Source organism: Hevea brasiliensis, chromosome 4, assembly GCF_030052815.1.
Source record: "Hevea brasiliensis isolate MT/VB/25A 57/8 chromosome 4, ASM3005281v1, whole genome shotgun sequence".
NCBI classification, from domain to species: Eukaryota; Viridiplantae; Streptophyta; class Magnoliopsida; order Malpighiales; family Euphorbiaceae; genus Hevea; species Hevea brasiliensis.
In genome coordinates this window covers 115,434,830-115,449,002 of record NC_079496.1, presented here as the reverse complement: position 1 = coordinate 115,449,002, position 14,173 = coordinate 115,434,830, and the positions used below count along the sequence as shown (strand labels likewise).

Below are 14,173 nucleotides of genomic sequence, written 5' to 3'. Positions count from 1 at the left end.
ATTAATTATTTATTTTTTATTTTAAAAAATATATTATTTATTATTTTTGATAAATTATTTAATTTATCCATTATTTAAAAGTAAAATTTTTTTCTAATTCAATTATTTAGTTTATGTGTTTTTAAATAATATAATTATAATTCATTAACTTATTTAATTTTCACTGTCTACCATTATTGTATCTCTTTCAATTAATAGAAAAACTAACGAAATAGACAAAACAAAGTAAAAACTAAAGAGGGGATTCCTTGCTTCAGCTCAACAAATTGACTTCTTAAGATACAGCACAATGCTATAATTAGTGATGATATTTGGTAGGATATATAAAACTTATTATATTTGAATTTGATTAATATTATTAAAATTTAAATTTATTTTAAATTTAATTAAAAATTATTTTTAACTATTTAAATATATTTTAAATTCGATTATTATTATTCAAAAGAAATTTAAAGTCATTTAATTTTTATATATTTTAATTAATATTTTACATAAAAAATTTATTTTAATTAATAATTTATATTTTAAAAATTTTATAATTTTATAAAATATTTAAATTTTATTTTATATAAAATAAAATTTATAAAAATATATATTTTATTTTTAATTAAATATTTATATAAACGAATAATGAATACCCAATATATAAAACTCAATCTTAACATAATTGACATTTTCTGTAAGATTATATTTAGAGTCATGAATTTGGATTTTATAACGTACTTGAAATTTAGAATTCAAAATTTATAAATTCAAAAATATTTTTGTGAAAACCAATATATAATTATTATTTATTATTATTTTATTTTAATTAGCTAATAATAATTTAATATATTTATAAAAAATATATATTTTTATTAAATGATCTGCTTATTTATTTTTAGATATATATATATTATTTTTGAAATTAAATATATATCTGCAATCTGAACAACCCAGTTCAATAATAACTCTTATCCCAGTCTACACCTAATAGAACTCTTAAAATATATATATATACCCTAATAATCCCTTCTGCTAAACTTTAATCTTAAAACCTGTTTGTCACCTCCTTTTTCTATCAAATACTCTCAACAGAGAATCCCTAAATTTTTACTTCTCTATTCATCACATCCGATTCTGTTTTCAAGGTAAAAATTCTCATTCTTTATTCAATAATGGATGAATTTGATTTTATTTTCTTTCGTTAATTTGTTACAACTACCCTAGAAATTTATTTTTTTTCTTTGATCATTAATATTGAATTGGGTTGATCGTAATTGCTGTTAAATAATAATTGATTATTATATATATATATATATATATATATATATATATATATATATATAAAAGTTATTATATTTTATTATTATTTGATATTTTTATTTTATATTTTGAGTATGTAGGAGATTCAAATATTCATTCTGTCAGCTGAAATTATCTCTCGTCCATTGAAAATAACTATTGTCTTGGAGATTCCAAGTGAGTGGTAATTATAGTACATGGCACCGTTTTAGTCCCTTTCAAAATTTCTTAGCATTAAGTTTATTATTAAATGAAATTTTAAATTAATATTTTAACAATTATTTTATATATGATTTTCTACAATTTTATTTTATTATTGAATTTTATTTTGATTTTGATTAAATAATTGATTTTGTTAACTATCTCTGCATTAGACCCATTAGGATTCCGAAAACAGGCTTTTAATGTATTTATATTGATTGATATTTGACTATAAAATTTACCGATGTGTTACTGAATTGATTTGAGATTAATTTGATTTTATTGAATTGATTTGAGATTGATTTGATTTTATTGAGTTGATTTGAGATTGATTTGATTTATTCGACTCTTTGAAATTATTGAAATACACTATTGGAATTGCACTATCAGTTATTATTTGATATCTGAAATTTTTTATTGATTTTGATTGATTTGTACAAATTGATTTTCTATTTTGAATTGTGTGGACTATCACGGTATTAGGTTGCATTGTTGAGTCATGCATCATTTTTATGGTTGCATTAGTATCATATGCATTGATATCGTGAAGGAGGAGGAAAGTATCGATATCCGTAGCGCTTACCATCCGACCTTTGGTGATGTTATCATCACATAAAAATTTTATTGAATGAATTTATTTTATATATATGTTTCTGAAATTATTTTATTAATGATTTATGAACATGATTTTATTGAATAGAAAATTTATTGTGAAATTAATCACGCTGTTCTTATTCCGTTGTGTGCTATAATTATCATTCATCGAGCATCTAGCTCAAACCACGTTTAGAACTCTGATCCAAATATTCACCCATTTGAGAGGGACAACTTTGATTTGTTCTCATGGTATGCCCGAATTCATATTTTCTCAGGCTAATAATTAATTTAGTTTATTGAACAGTTTGAGTTTTTATTGAAATCTGTAGAGACTCCGCAGTTTACCTATGAGATATTTATGATGTTTATTCAGTATTTTATTTATTTAGATTTTATCTATTTTTGGGATTAGTAATTAACTATATATTCGTTCAAGATATTCTGATAAGACTTGCATAATTTAATAATACTTAAATTATGCGCCAGTCACGGTTCATAATTTTGGGTCGTGACAATTTTATTTGATTATAAAAAGAATTTCAATTTTAAATTTAAAATGAAGACAAGTATTCGATAAAAATTTTTTATTGAGTTGAATCAAAATTTCAAATAATATAATTAATGTTATTATTTCAAATTCTTCTTTTAATTTTTACATTTATTTCGAATTTATTTAAAATATAATTTTATTTTTTTAAAATTTTTTAAATAAAATATTTAATTCAAATTTAAATTAAAATATATAGATCCAAATGTATAAATCTAAACACAATATATATAATTTATTAAATTATAAATTACAAATGAAAAGCTTTACAACAAATATGGAAAATTCCTTAACATTATAATTATCGTTTAGCACCAGAAAGTGCCTATGTGGGATTGTGATTAAAAGGATAAAATTGCTTTATAAGAAAAAAAAAATCATTTTAAATATAATTAAAAAAAAAACAATTTAAAAAAATTATTTTATTAAATTAAATTATATTTTAATATTTTATAAATAATATAATTTAAAATTTTATTTTATAAACAGCAGTCCAACAACAATGCCACTCAACTTATTATTGCACGTGTTCCACATATGAGTGGACTAAAAGTGGACGCAAGACAGTAAAGCCCAGGCCATTCCAGCAAAATTGTAAAGTTGCTGAAATCCCCTTGAGATGCAAGCAGCTCGAGCGGTGATGGGCTCGAGACCTCGCGGCTCTCTATAGTCGGCTTCGACTTTTCTCTCTGATGCTCAACTGCTGAGTTCTCAGCCCTCACTCTTCCTTTCTTCCAACCTTCCTCAAGGTTTCTACTTTTTACCCTAAAAACCGAGCCTCGGGTTCTTACATTAACAACGTGATGAGAGCTATCTGAATAAAATCATATGTAACTTTTAGTAAAGATGAGATTTTGTGGATGAAATGTTATTGCTTGATGTAGTAGTAGCTGTCCTGATTCTTGGCGGGGCACTCAAGTTTGTGTCCCTGCTGTATATGTGGACAAAAAACCATTTATGTGATTTAGGTGGGGTTCCGATGAGTTTAGCAATGCCCATAAAGAACCCACATTACATGAAATCCGGTCGTCAACCAGTTTTCATAATTTTCTTCAATCAGGGTGCATTTTATGATTTCATTGAAAACTATGTATGTCATGATTTGGTTGTTCTAGCTGGCTGCTATTCTGCAATAGATTGGGGAATTGCCATTTGGACATTGGAGAGGAGTTAAATAATGACCAGGACCAACTACACTTCCAGTTTGCAAGGACTCAAATCACTACCAACCAAAAGGTAAAATCCATTGCTCAAAAGAATAGTCACAGACTCGCAGTTTTTCTATCCATTAATGATGCCTCAACCATACTGTTTATATGATTAAATACAAGGTTTTAGTTGACATTGTTGTTCCCATTAAAGATGAGTGGAAAAATTGAAATTTTATATGGAATTCAAGGATTTCATGATCCATCTTTCAATGAGTGAATCTTTCTTGACCTGAAGTTTTGTTAATGTTAATAAATGTATTGCTTCTATGTTTCTTTAGTATGCTGTTCGAAGTTCAACCAGGATTCAAAAATATTGTTCAAATAAAATTTTGGATTCTGTTTAAATTTTTATGGCAAGTTTCAATAAGAAGTGCTTGTTGTGATACCATAATGTGATGAAGTTCTGTTGCAGATTCGGTATACTGAACAAACTGACACCAGAGAAGTTTGATGTTTTCAAGGGCCAACTGATTAGCTATGGAATTTCAAGTTCAGATATTTTAACAGTTCACATTATTGCAAGTCTTGAGTCCCTTCTTGTGCAGTTGTGCCTAGTAATTCAATTATTTAGTTGGCAAATAAACTGTGTGGGCTGTTGGCCTTGTAGGGTGTTATCTTGATAAGGAACTGCTGAAACCCAAAATTTGCCCCTGTATGTGTACCCTGGCCTTAGGGTTTTAATAATTCTTAGTTTATTGTTATCTTATCTATATGCAAATGAAGGCCAAAAAAGAGAAGAAATGGACGAATTATTAATGTTCTTGTGATTGAATTGTTGAAAGGTGGGTTGCTGATTAGTGTTTATGCTAGGTCTTGTGCTCAGATTGTGGGATTTTTAGATGAGGTAGGGGAGATGTTTTGTATGAGGGATTTTATGGTGGTGCGGATTGTAAACGCAATGGTGAAGGATTCAAGGAAGAGAATAAGATGGCATTGTGGGTTGGTCATAAAAAGCAGGTGTAGCCAGGGCAAATGTGTTCTCTTTCTTTCTGTTCTTCTTGTTGTAGTTGTTGAGGTTTTTTGCGGTTTGCTTGATCTCAACTGGCCTTAGCCGATTCTCAGTATGACAGTTTTCAACACCTTTGATAGACATGTATTCCAAATGTGGAAGTATAGAGCAAGCTCTACAAGTGTTTTGTAAATCCCAAGTTAGAGATATCTATTGTTGGAATGCTGTAGTCTTTGGGCTTGCACTTCATGGTCAGGGCTATTCTGCTTTAGAACTCTTCAACTAGATGAGAAGGAAGCGTGAAATGTCTGATGCTATTACCTTCATTGGCCTACTCAATGCCAGTAGCCATTCACGTCTGTTGCAGGAGGACTATGGAATATCTCTCAAGTTGGAGCACTATGGATGCATGGTTGATCTTCTGGGTAGGACTGGGCATCTTGATCGAGCATATCAGATAATTGAAGCTATGCCATTTGAACCAGGAGAATCCATCCAGGGTGCCTTGCTTAGTGCGGGTGCGATTCATTAGGATCTTGACACTGGTGAGAGAGTAATGAAGCTAATTTCTTCCAGATCTCCCCATCTTAGTGTAATTGAAGTGAATGGATGATTTCACAAGTTCTTGGCTGTATAAATTTGGTAAAAGTTGTACATAAATGGTACTTAACACATCTCCTTGTGTAGTTTACCCATTAATCAAATGAATTGTTTCATTACTTATTTTGATACCCAGCAAACTTCTAAGATGGAGACAAATCCATCATCCTTTCCTATGGTAGGTGACTAGGCGTCCCACTTTAATGTTAAGTGGACCCACCCAGAAAAAAAAAAAAAAAAAGCACCCATTTCCTGCAATTTATTGTTAATCTTCTCCATGAATATCTGTTAAAAGAAAATGCATCAGTAGCAATTAAGTTATAGCTCAGTGCTCCAGAATCATTTTCAGGTGAGATTTCAAAGTTAACCAAATGAAAGTTGCAACCAATGTTAGGCAGATAAATGATTATTTATTTCCTTGGAAAACATGTAAAAATCAGCCCACCCACAGGTTTGTTGCTGCTTTCCCTTTCCCTTTCTTATTTTTCAAATTTTTTAATCAACTTGGTAAAAGTTTTCAACTAGAATATAGATATTTTTGGAATAGAAAAAGATTATTGTATGAGTTAAGTGATTTAGATTTATTGTATAACCAATCTCTTTCTCTCACCTTATCTTAAAATTATTGTGGCCTTAAACAATGTAGATCTTATCATCTTCTCTGGAAGCAATTTTAAACAGTCACATTTAGGTAATATTCGATAATATTAGTTATTCTAATAGTTATTAGCTGTTTTATTAACTGTCAGCCGATTGATAGTATTAATGTTAGCTGTTAGTAGTTAATTATTTATATAGTAATTTAAATCTGAAATGTTTTATGAAAATAGCTATTAAAACACTAAACGCAACTTTAGAAGCCTTTACTCAATAAGACTTTAATAATTAATTTAATAATATTAAAATTATTTTCAGTAAAATTTCAAATTTAAATCATAATCAAATAAATTCAAGAAAATATCAAATAATTTTAAAATTATTTTTTTATGCTGAGAAGTAAATTAAGTATAATTAAAATTAATTCTTAATATTATATTTCCGTGAAAACTTTGACAATTATATATATATATATATATATATATATATATATATATATATATATATATATATATATATTGAATTAAATACCGGCCAAAATAATTAGGAGAATAATTGATCCTATGCAATTTGAAATCAAATTATTGAAAGGAGAATTGTCACGACCCAACCTATGGGAAGACTAGGACACAGGCGACCTAAAGCCCCAGGCCCGTAGTAAGCCTAACTGTTCATTTACCCAACTCTAAGGCCCATTTGGGCCCAATTTCAAGAAACCAACCGGACAGAGTCCGGCCATAAAATGGACCTACCAACGGGGAGTTTTTGACTCACCCGACCTGTAAACACAGTCAATACTCAATTGGGGAGCTCAGCTCACCCTCCACATACTCATCAACATAAAAATAAATGGGAGCTCAGCTCCCTCATCCAATCCATCAAACATGCATAGAATATTAAGTTTACAGGTCCAAAATAATAATTTAGTTTACAGGCCCAAATCAAATAAACATTCTAACACATGCGGAAATTCTAAGATTTAACCAGTTTATACAAACATTAGTAATCGACCTGCGAGGGAGAAAGCAGGTTAACCTCAAAAATATCCTCCTGTGGCCTGGAAAAATATTGAACAGGAGTGAGTGTTCGACTCAGAGAGTAAAATATCAATTTTAACCATAATCTCTATAACTATCTGTAACTAATGCACCCTGTGGAGTGAAATGCAACATACACAACATTTTCACATCATAACATCAAAAAGGTAATTTGGAGCACTCACACACCCTGTAGTATCAATCATAACATATGGGGTGATCCCTATACTGACTCTCTTAAATCCAACTTGGTGCAATTACTCAAGCTCGGACTTCCACTTAATAACCAAATCGAGGGTCCCAATTACTCAAGCCGTGACTACCTCGAAGGATCGGGTCCCAGCGAATTACTCAAGCCATGACTGCCCCGTCCTATCCATAGTCCACACCACATCACACGCACGCCAACGCACGCACACTGCTCCAAATTACCACAACAACATTCATGGCACATTAACAGTTATGAATGCAACATAATTCGTGCCTAGAGTTTAACTAAATAAATATATGCATATAAGTGATGCATGGGCATGCTGAACATATAATAATATCGAAATTACAATTAAAATTAATATTTTACTCACAGACTTGACGACAAATTTGTGGCGGCGGAGGAAGAAGGCATCCGCTCACCTGACAATCATATTATATTTATTTAATACAATCTGACTCAATACAAATAAAGAAAAAGACCAATTACATCCTAAGTCGTGCCGAAAATCTGGCAGAGTCTCCCCTATACCTAGGACCTACCCAACCTGCAAAAGGGCTAAAAACGCACTTCTATACTCACAATCCATACATCAACAGTTCAATCATATCACACAGCCCCTCCTGGGCCCATCAAATCAGTCATCCATCACAATACGCAAAATTTCAATTTAGTCCTTATAATTGATCATTTTTGCAAAAACTGCTCAAATAAGCTCTAAAAATTATAAAACTCGCTTGCGGTCCTTAGAAATATTACTAAGCTATTGCAAAAAGAATCGTAATTTTCTAAGCTACCACGAATATTTTATGGATTTTTAATCCTATTTAAGCACTAGAAAATTACGAAAAAGCAAGGTTCGGGTTTACCTTTGCCGATTCCGACTTCGGGAACGTGCTCGGGATGCCTAACAATGGTGGGGTAGCCAAAATTCTCGATCCAATTCGGAGACTTTTCCAGGTCGGTTCATGCCGGAAATTCACGCATCCCGGACAACCGCCGAATTTTCGAATTGAGGATACCTACACGAAGCCCAATAATAATATATAAAAATCAGGGGTGTTACATTCTTCCCTCCTTACAGAAAATTCGTCCTCGAATTTTACACAAGGCAGAATAAAGTATATGATTACACATTGAACAGATAAGGGTACTTGCTACGCATGTCCCGTTCTGACTCCCAGGTGCACTCTTCCACTGACTGGCTCCTCTACAAAACCTTAACCATAGGGATCTGTTTTGATCTTAGCTGTCTCACTTGGTAGTCCACTATGGCTCTGAGTTGCTCCTCAAATGTCAAGTTCTCTTTTAGCTCTATTACATCCGTTGTAGTACATGAGAAGGATCTGGAATGTATTTCTGAGCATGGAGATGTGAAACACGGATGAACGTGAGAAAGGTTGGGTGGTAGCTCCAACCGGTAGGCAACGGCTCCAACTCTATCAAGAACCTCAAAGGTCCGATATACCGAGGTGCCAACTTGCCCTTCTTTCCGAATCTCATGACTCCTTCATTGGAGATACCTTCAGAATACATAGTCGCCATCGCAAACTCCACATCCCTCCGTCTGGGTGCATAACTCTTACTGCTTCAAAGCTGTCCTCGGTCGTTCCTGATTAAAGGAACTACCAAGTGTCTTGCACTAGGTCTACATCATGCACCTTCGCTTCCCCATTTCCGTCCAACACGGAGGAGACCTACACTTTCTTCCATATAGTGCCTCATAGGGTGCCATCCTATCTTTGGAGTGATAATCGTTGTTGTAGGCAAACTCCACCAAGGCTAGTTGCTCATCCCATTAACCTCCAAAATCCAAGACACTCATGCGAAGCATGTCTTCGATGTTTGGATTGTCCTTTCTGTCCGTCTGTTCGAGGGTGGAAGGCTGTACTGAAGTTCAACTGTGTGCCAAGAGCCTCCTGCAACTTTCTCCAAAAGCGAGAAGTGAACTAGGGCCCTCTGTCAGATATTATGGAAGCCGGAACTCCATGCAATCTGACTATTTCTCGAATGTAGAGCCGGGCATACTGTGCCCACAGTATGTAGTCTTCTGGTAAGAAGTGGTGATTTGGTCAAGCGGTCTACAATTACCCATATCGAGTCATATACTCGTGTGGTACGAGGCAACCAGTCACAAAATCCATAGTAATCATTTCCCACTTCCATTCCGGGATAGGGAGCTCTTGCAGCTTCACAGCGGTCTCTGTGTTCAAACTTCACCTTCGACAAGTCAAGCACTTGGACACAAAGTCTGCTATGTCTCTCTTCATGCCATTCCACCAGTAGCTATCTTTCACATCATGGTACATCTTGGTGGAACCTGGGTGGATACTGTACAGTGTATAGTGTGCCTCTTGCATGATTTCATTCCTAAGGTTGTCCACATCGGGCACACATATCCTAGAACCTTGCACTAGGGCGCCATCATTGGCAAATCCAAACTCACCACCTTCACCTTGCTGTACTCTTTCTATGATCTTCATCAATTGTTGGTCTCCGGGAAACTCTAACTCTGTCCCTCAAGTCCGGCCTCACCGAAAGTGAGCCAACAATACCTCATCTGAAAGATCTAGGATTAGACCTTGATCCATCAACTCATGTACGTCCTGAATCAATGGTCTTTTCTCTGCTGAAATGTGCGCCAAACTGCCAGAAGATTTTCTGCTCAAGGCGTCTGCCATAACATTGGCCTTCCCAGGGTGGTACTGGATGGTGCAATCATAGTCTTTCAGAAGCTCCATCCATCTCCTCTGTCTCAAGTTTAAATCCCTCTGTTGGAAGATGTACTTTAAACTCTTGTGGTCGGTGTATATCTCGCACACTTCACCGCATGTAGTGTCTCCAGTTTTAAGTGCAAAGACTACACGCCATTTCCAAATCATGGGTGGGGTAGTTACGCTCATGCCTCTTCAGTGCCTTGAAGCATAAGCCACTACCTTTCCATTACGCATCAAAACACACCCTAGGCCAACTCGAGGCGTCCACGACACGGCGTATCCTTCACCACTCACGTAGTGTCAACACGGGCGGTGGTTAGACACTCCTTGAGCTTCGGAAACTCACCTCACGATCATCTGTCCAAATGAATGGAACATTCTTCTGGTCAACTTAGTTAGGGAGCCGCTATCTGGAGAAATCTTGCACAAAACGCTGTAGTAGCACTAAACCCGAAAACTTCGCACCTCGATGTTGTAGGCCTAAGCCAATCGATTCTGACTTCAATTTTCTTGGGATCCACTTGAATACCGTCACTTGAAACCACGTGTCCCAAGAATGAGATGCTTTCTAGCCAAAATTCACATTTCGAAAATTTGGCGTATAGCTGGTGCTCCCTCAAAGTCGCAACACCATCCTCAAGTGCCACACGTGTTCTTCCTCGGTCAGAGTATACCAAAATGTCATCTATGAATACGATGACAAACGGTCCAAAAATGGCTTGAACACCTGTTCATCAAGTCCATGAAGGTCTTTGGTGCATTAGTGAGTCCAAAAGACATCACCAAGAACTCATAATGACCATATCTTGTCACGAAAGCCGTTTTGGACACGTCCTCATTCCCGATTCTCAAGCGATGGTAGCCGATCGCAGTCTATCTTGGAAAGAATCTAGCTCCTTGGGTGATCAAACAAATCATCGATCAGGAAGTGGATACTTGTTATTCACGGTGACCTTGTTCGGTATGCGTAGTCGATACACAACCTCAATGACCCATCCTTCTTTCTCACAAATAAAACAGGAGCACCCCAGGGTGAAGTGCTCGGACGTATGAAACCCTTGTCCAAAAGCTCCTGTAGTTGCTCCTTCAGCTCTTTCAATTCTGCTGGTGCCATCCTATAAGGTGGCATCGATATGGGGTTTGTACCCGGAATAACATCAATGCAGAACTCTATTCCCCTTTCTGGTGGCAACCCTGGAAGCTCTTCAGGGAAGACATCCATGAATTCTCTGACAACAGGAACATTTTCCATGCTGACACCTTCTACAGATGTATCTCTCACCAATGCCAAATACCCTTGGCATCCACACCTCAACATTTTTCTAGCACTAATTGCTGACACCAAATTATATGGAGCCACGCTCCTGTCACCATCAAAACTAAACTCTTCCACATCAGGTATGTGGAAATACACCTTTTTGTTCCTGCAGTCTAAGGTGGCATAGTGAGTTGCCAACCAATCCATCCCGTGATTACATGAAATCCATTCGGTAGAGGAACCAAGTCTGCTGGGAGGATCTTTCCATCCACTACTACTGGGCTACCCGGAAAAACCATATCTACATCTATGTTGTTACTAAGTGGGGTAGCTACCGACAAAGGGCATTCTAAGGTTGTAGGGTTTCTACCCAACCTCATGGCAAACACAGGGGAGACAAATGAGTGCGTAGCACCCGGATCTATCAAAACACGAGCCTCATAAGAACAGACCAGAAGAATACCTGCCACAACTGCATTTGAAGCTTGAGCATCCTGGTGGGTCAGGGTGAAAACCCGAGCTTGACCCCTACCCTGAGTGGCAGAACCCTGATACTGACTTTTACCTCCTGATCTGCCTCCAAATTCACGTCCCTCTTGTCCTCGGCCTCGACTGCCATGTTGGAAGCACCGGATACAAGCCGAGGAACATTCGCAATGAACCACTGTGACCCCATCGTGGCTCATGAACATGGGGCATTCTCTAGCAAAGTGACCGGTTGGCCACACTGAAGCATACTCGATCCCATCAAACAAGGTCTGAATGTCCTCTTCCACACTTGTGCACAAGGTGCCAAGGAGGATCTGAACTGGACCAGAACTCATCGTACCACCGCTGATCCGTGCCACAGTGCGAATCCTCGTGGTCGGTATCTGAAACCACTTCTCTTGCTCCTACCCTTTCCTCTGTAATTACCACAGCCACCATGTCCGGAGTACCCATGGAAGGGACACACGAGAACCCTCTACTCTGTTTTCTTTGCTCTTCCTGTCATCCACAAGATAGCTAATCTCAATCTGCAGCTCGATCAACCACCACATCAAAAGCGATCCGACATCATGGCCAGTTCGCATACCTCTGTCAAGCCCCTTTAGGAATCTTTTCACCTTCATAGTCTCTGAGAATCTGCTGTAGGGGCATATCTGCTCAATTCGAAATGCAGTAGCATATTCATCTACAAACCGCCATTACGTCTTAAGGCCTCAAAGGCCCACCGCTTCGATCTCTCAAGCTTTCAGACAAACCGATTGATAAAAAGTTCCACAAAATGAGCACATGTCAAACCCTAAATCCGGGGTAACACGTAGTCATTAATACATTGTCTAGGCATGGGACCCATGACGTGCTGCATACACTCTATTAATCTTCTATCGATCAAATTACATTCTGCTGTCTGCGGGAATCCAAAAACCGATATGCATCGTCTGACACATCATAGGTACCAGGCACCAACTTCTTAAAATTTATGATCTGTTTGTAAGGTTCCCCTCTTGGTGCGGTGATCTGCTGTGGAGGGTGGACCATATACTGCGCCATCATGTCGATGGTTCTCTGCAGACCAGCTAGAGTAGCTGCCATGGGGTCCATGGGACCCTGTGCCATAAAGGACTGTTCCTGTACTGGGGTTGGCTGCTCCTCTACTTGAGCAGCTCTAGGCCTCCTACCCCGCCTCCTCGGGGCAGGTGCCTCATCCTGTGCTGACACCTCGTCAGGCACATCAGTTACAGTGCGATGGCGCTCTCACCTTCTACGCATTTTCCTGAAATTCAGCAGCATTAGCCCACAAAATTCAAAACTGCACATTGCACAGCTCTATAGACTCATATTTATACATAAAATATGGAGCAGAAACTAGAAGCAAAGACGACAATGCAAGACGAATATGGACCCTATTTTTCCGCATGTGACTCCTATTAGACTTTTCCCAACACTTTAGACAACATTCCCTAAGAATCTGGAGCCTAAGCTCTGATACCACATTTGTCACGACCCAACCTATGGGCCGGACCGGCACTAGGACCTGGGCCAGCCTAAAGCCCCCGAGGCCCGTAGTAAGCCTAACTGTTCATTTACCCAACTCTAAGGCCCATTTGGGCCCAATTTCAAGAAACCAACCGGACAGAGTCCGGCCATAAAATGGACCTACCAACGGGGAGTTTTTGACTCACCCGACCTGTAAACACAGTCAATACTCAATTGGGGAGCTCAGCTCACCCTCCACATACTCATCAACATAAAAGTAAATGGGAGCTCAGCTCTCTCATGCAATCCATCAAACATGCATAGAATATTAAGTTTACAGGTCCAAAATAATAATTTAGTTTACAGGCCCAAATCAAATAAACATTCTAACACATGCGGAAATTCTAAGATTTAACCAGTTTATACAAACATTAGTAATCGACCTGCGAGGGAGAAAGCAGGTTAACCTCAAAAATATCCTCCTGTGGCCTGGAAAAATATTGAACAGGAGTGAGCGTTCGACTCAGAGAGTAAAATATCAATTTTAACCATAATCTCTATAACTATCTGTAACTAATGCACCCTGTGAAGTGAAATACAACATACACAACATTTTCACATCATAACATCAAAAAGGTAATTTGGAGCACTCACACACCCTGTAGTATCAATCATAACATATGGGAGCTGATCCCTATCTGACTCTCTTAAATCCAACTTTGGTGCGTGAATTACTCAAGCTCGGACTTCCACTTAATAACCAAATCGAGGGTCCCGAATTACTCAAGCCGTGACTACCCCTCGAAGGATCGGGTCCCATGAATTACTCAAGCCGTGATCGCCTGTCCTATCCATAGTCCACACCACATCACGCACGCCAACGCACGCTGCTGCTCCAAATTACCACAACAACATTCATGGCACATTATGATTATGAATGCAACATAATTCGTGCCTAGAGTTTAACTAAATAAATATATGCATATAAGTGATGCATGGGCA

General features: G+C 36.9%; 1 long non-coding RNA gene and 1 other non-coding gene across 2 annotated transcripts; both read left to right on the top strand.

The window, feature by feature from the left end:
- The first annotated feature begins 3,257 nt into the window (after positions 1-3,257).
- Positions 3,258-5,461, top strand: LOC131179356 (uncharacterized). The gene is made up of 2 exons (XR_009148383.1): positions 3,258-3,865; positions 4,253-5,461. It is a non-coding gene; the product is annotated as an uncharacterized LOC131179356 (long non-coding RNA).
- Positions 3,543-3,648, top strand: LOC131179798 (small nucleolar RNA snoR103). The gene has a single exon (XR_009148684.1). It is a non-coding gene; the product is annotated as a small nucleolar RNA snoR103 (small nucleolar RNA).
- Positions 5,462-14,173: the final 8,712 nt, after the last annotated feature.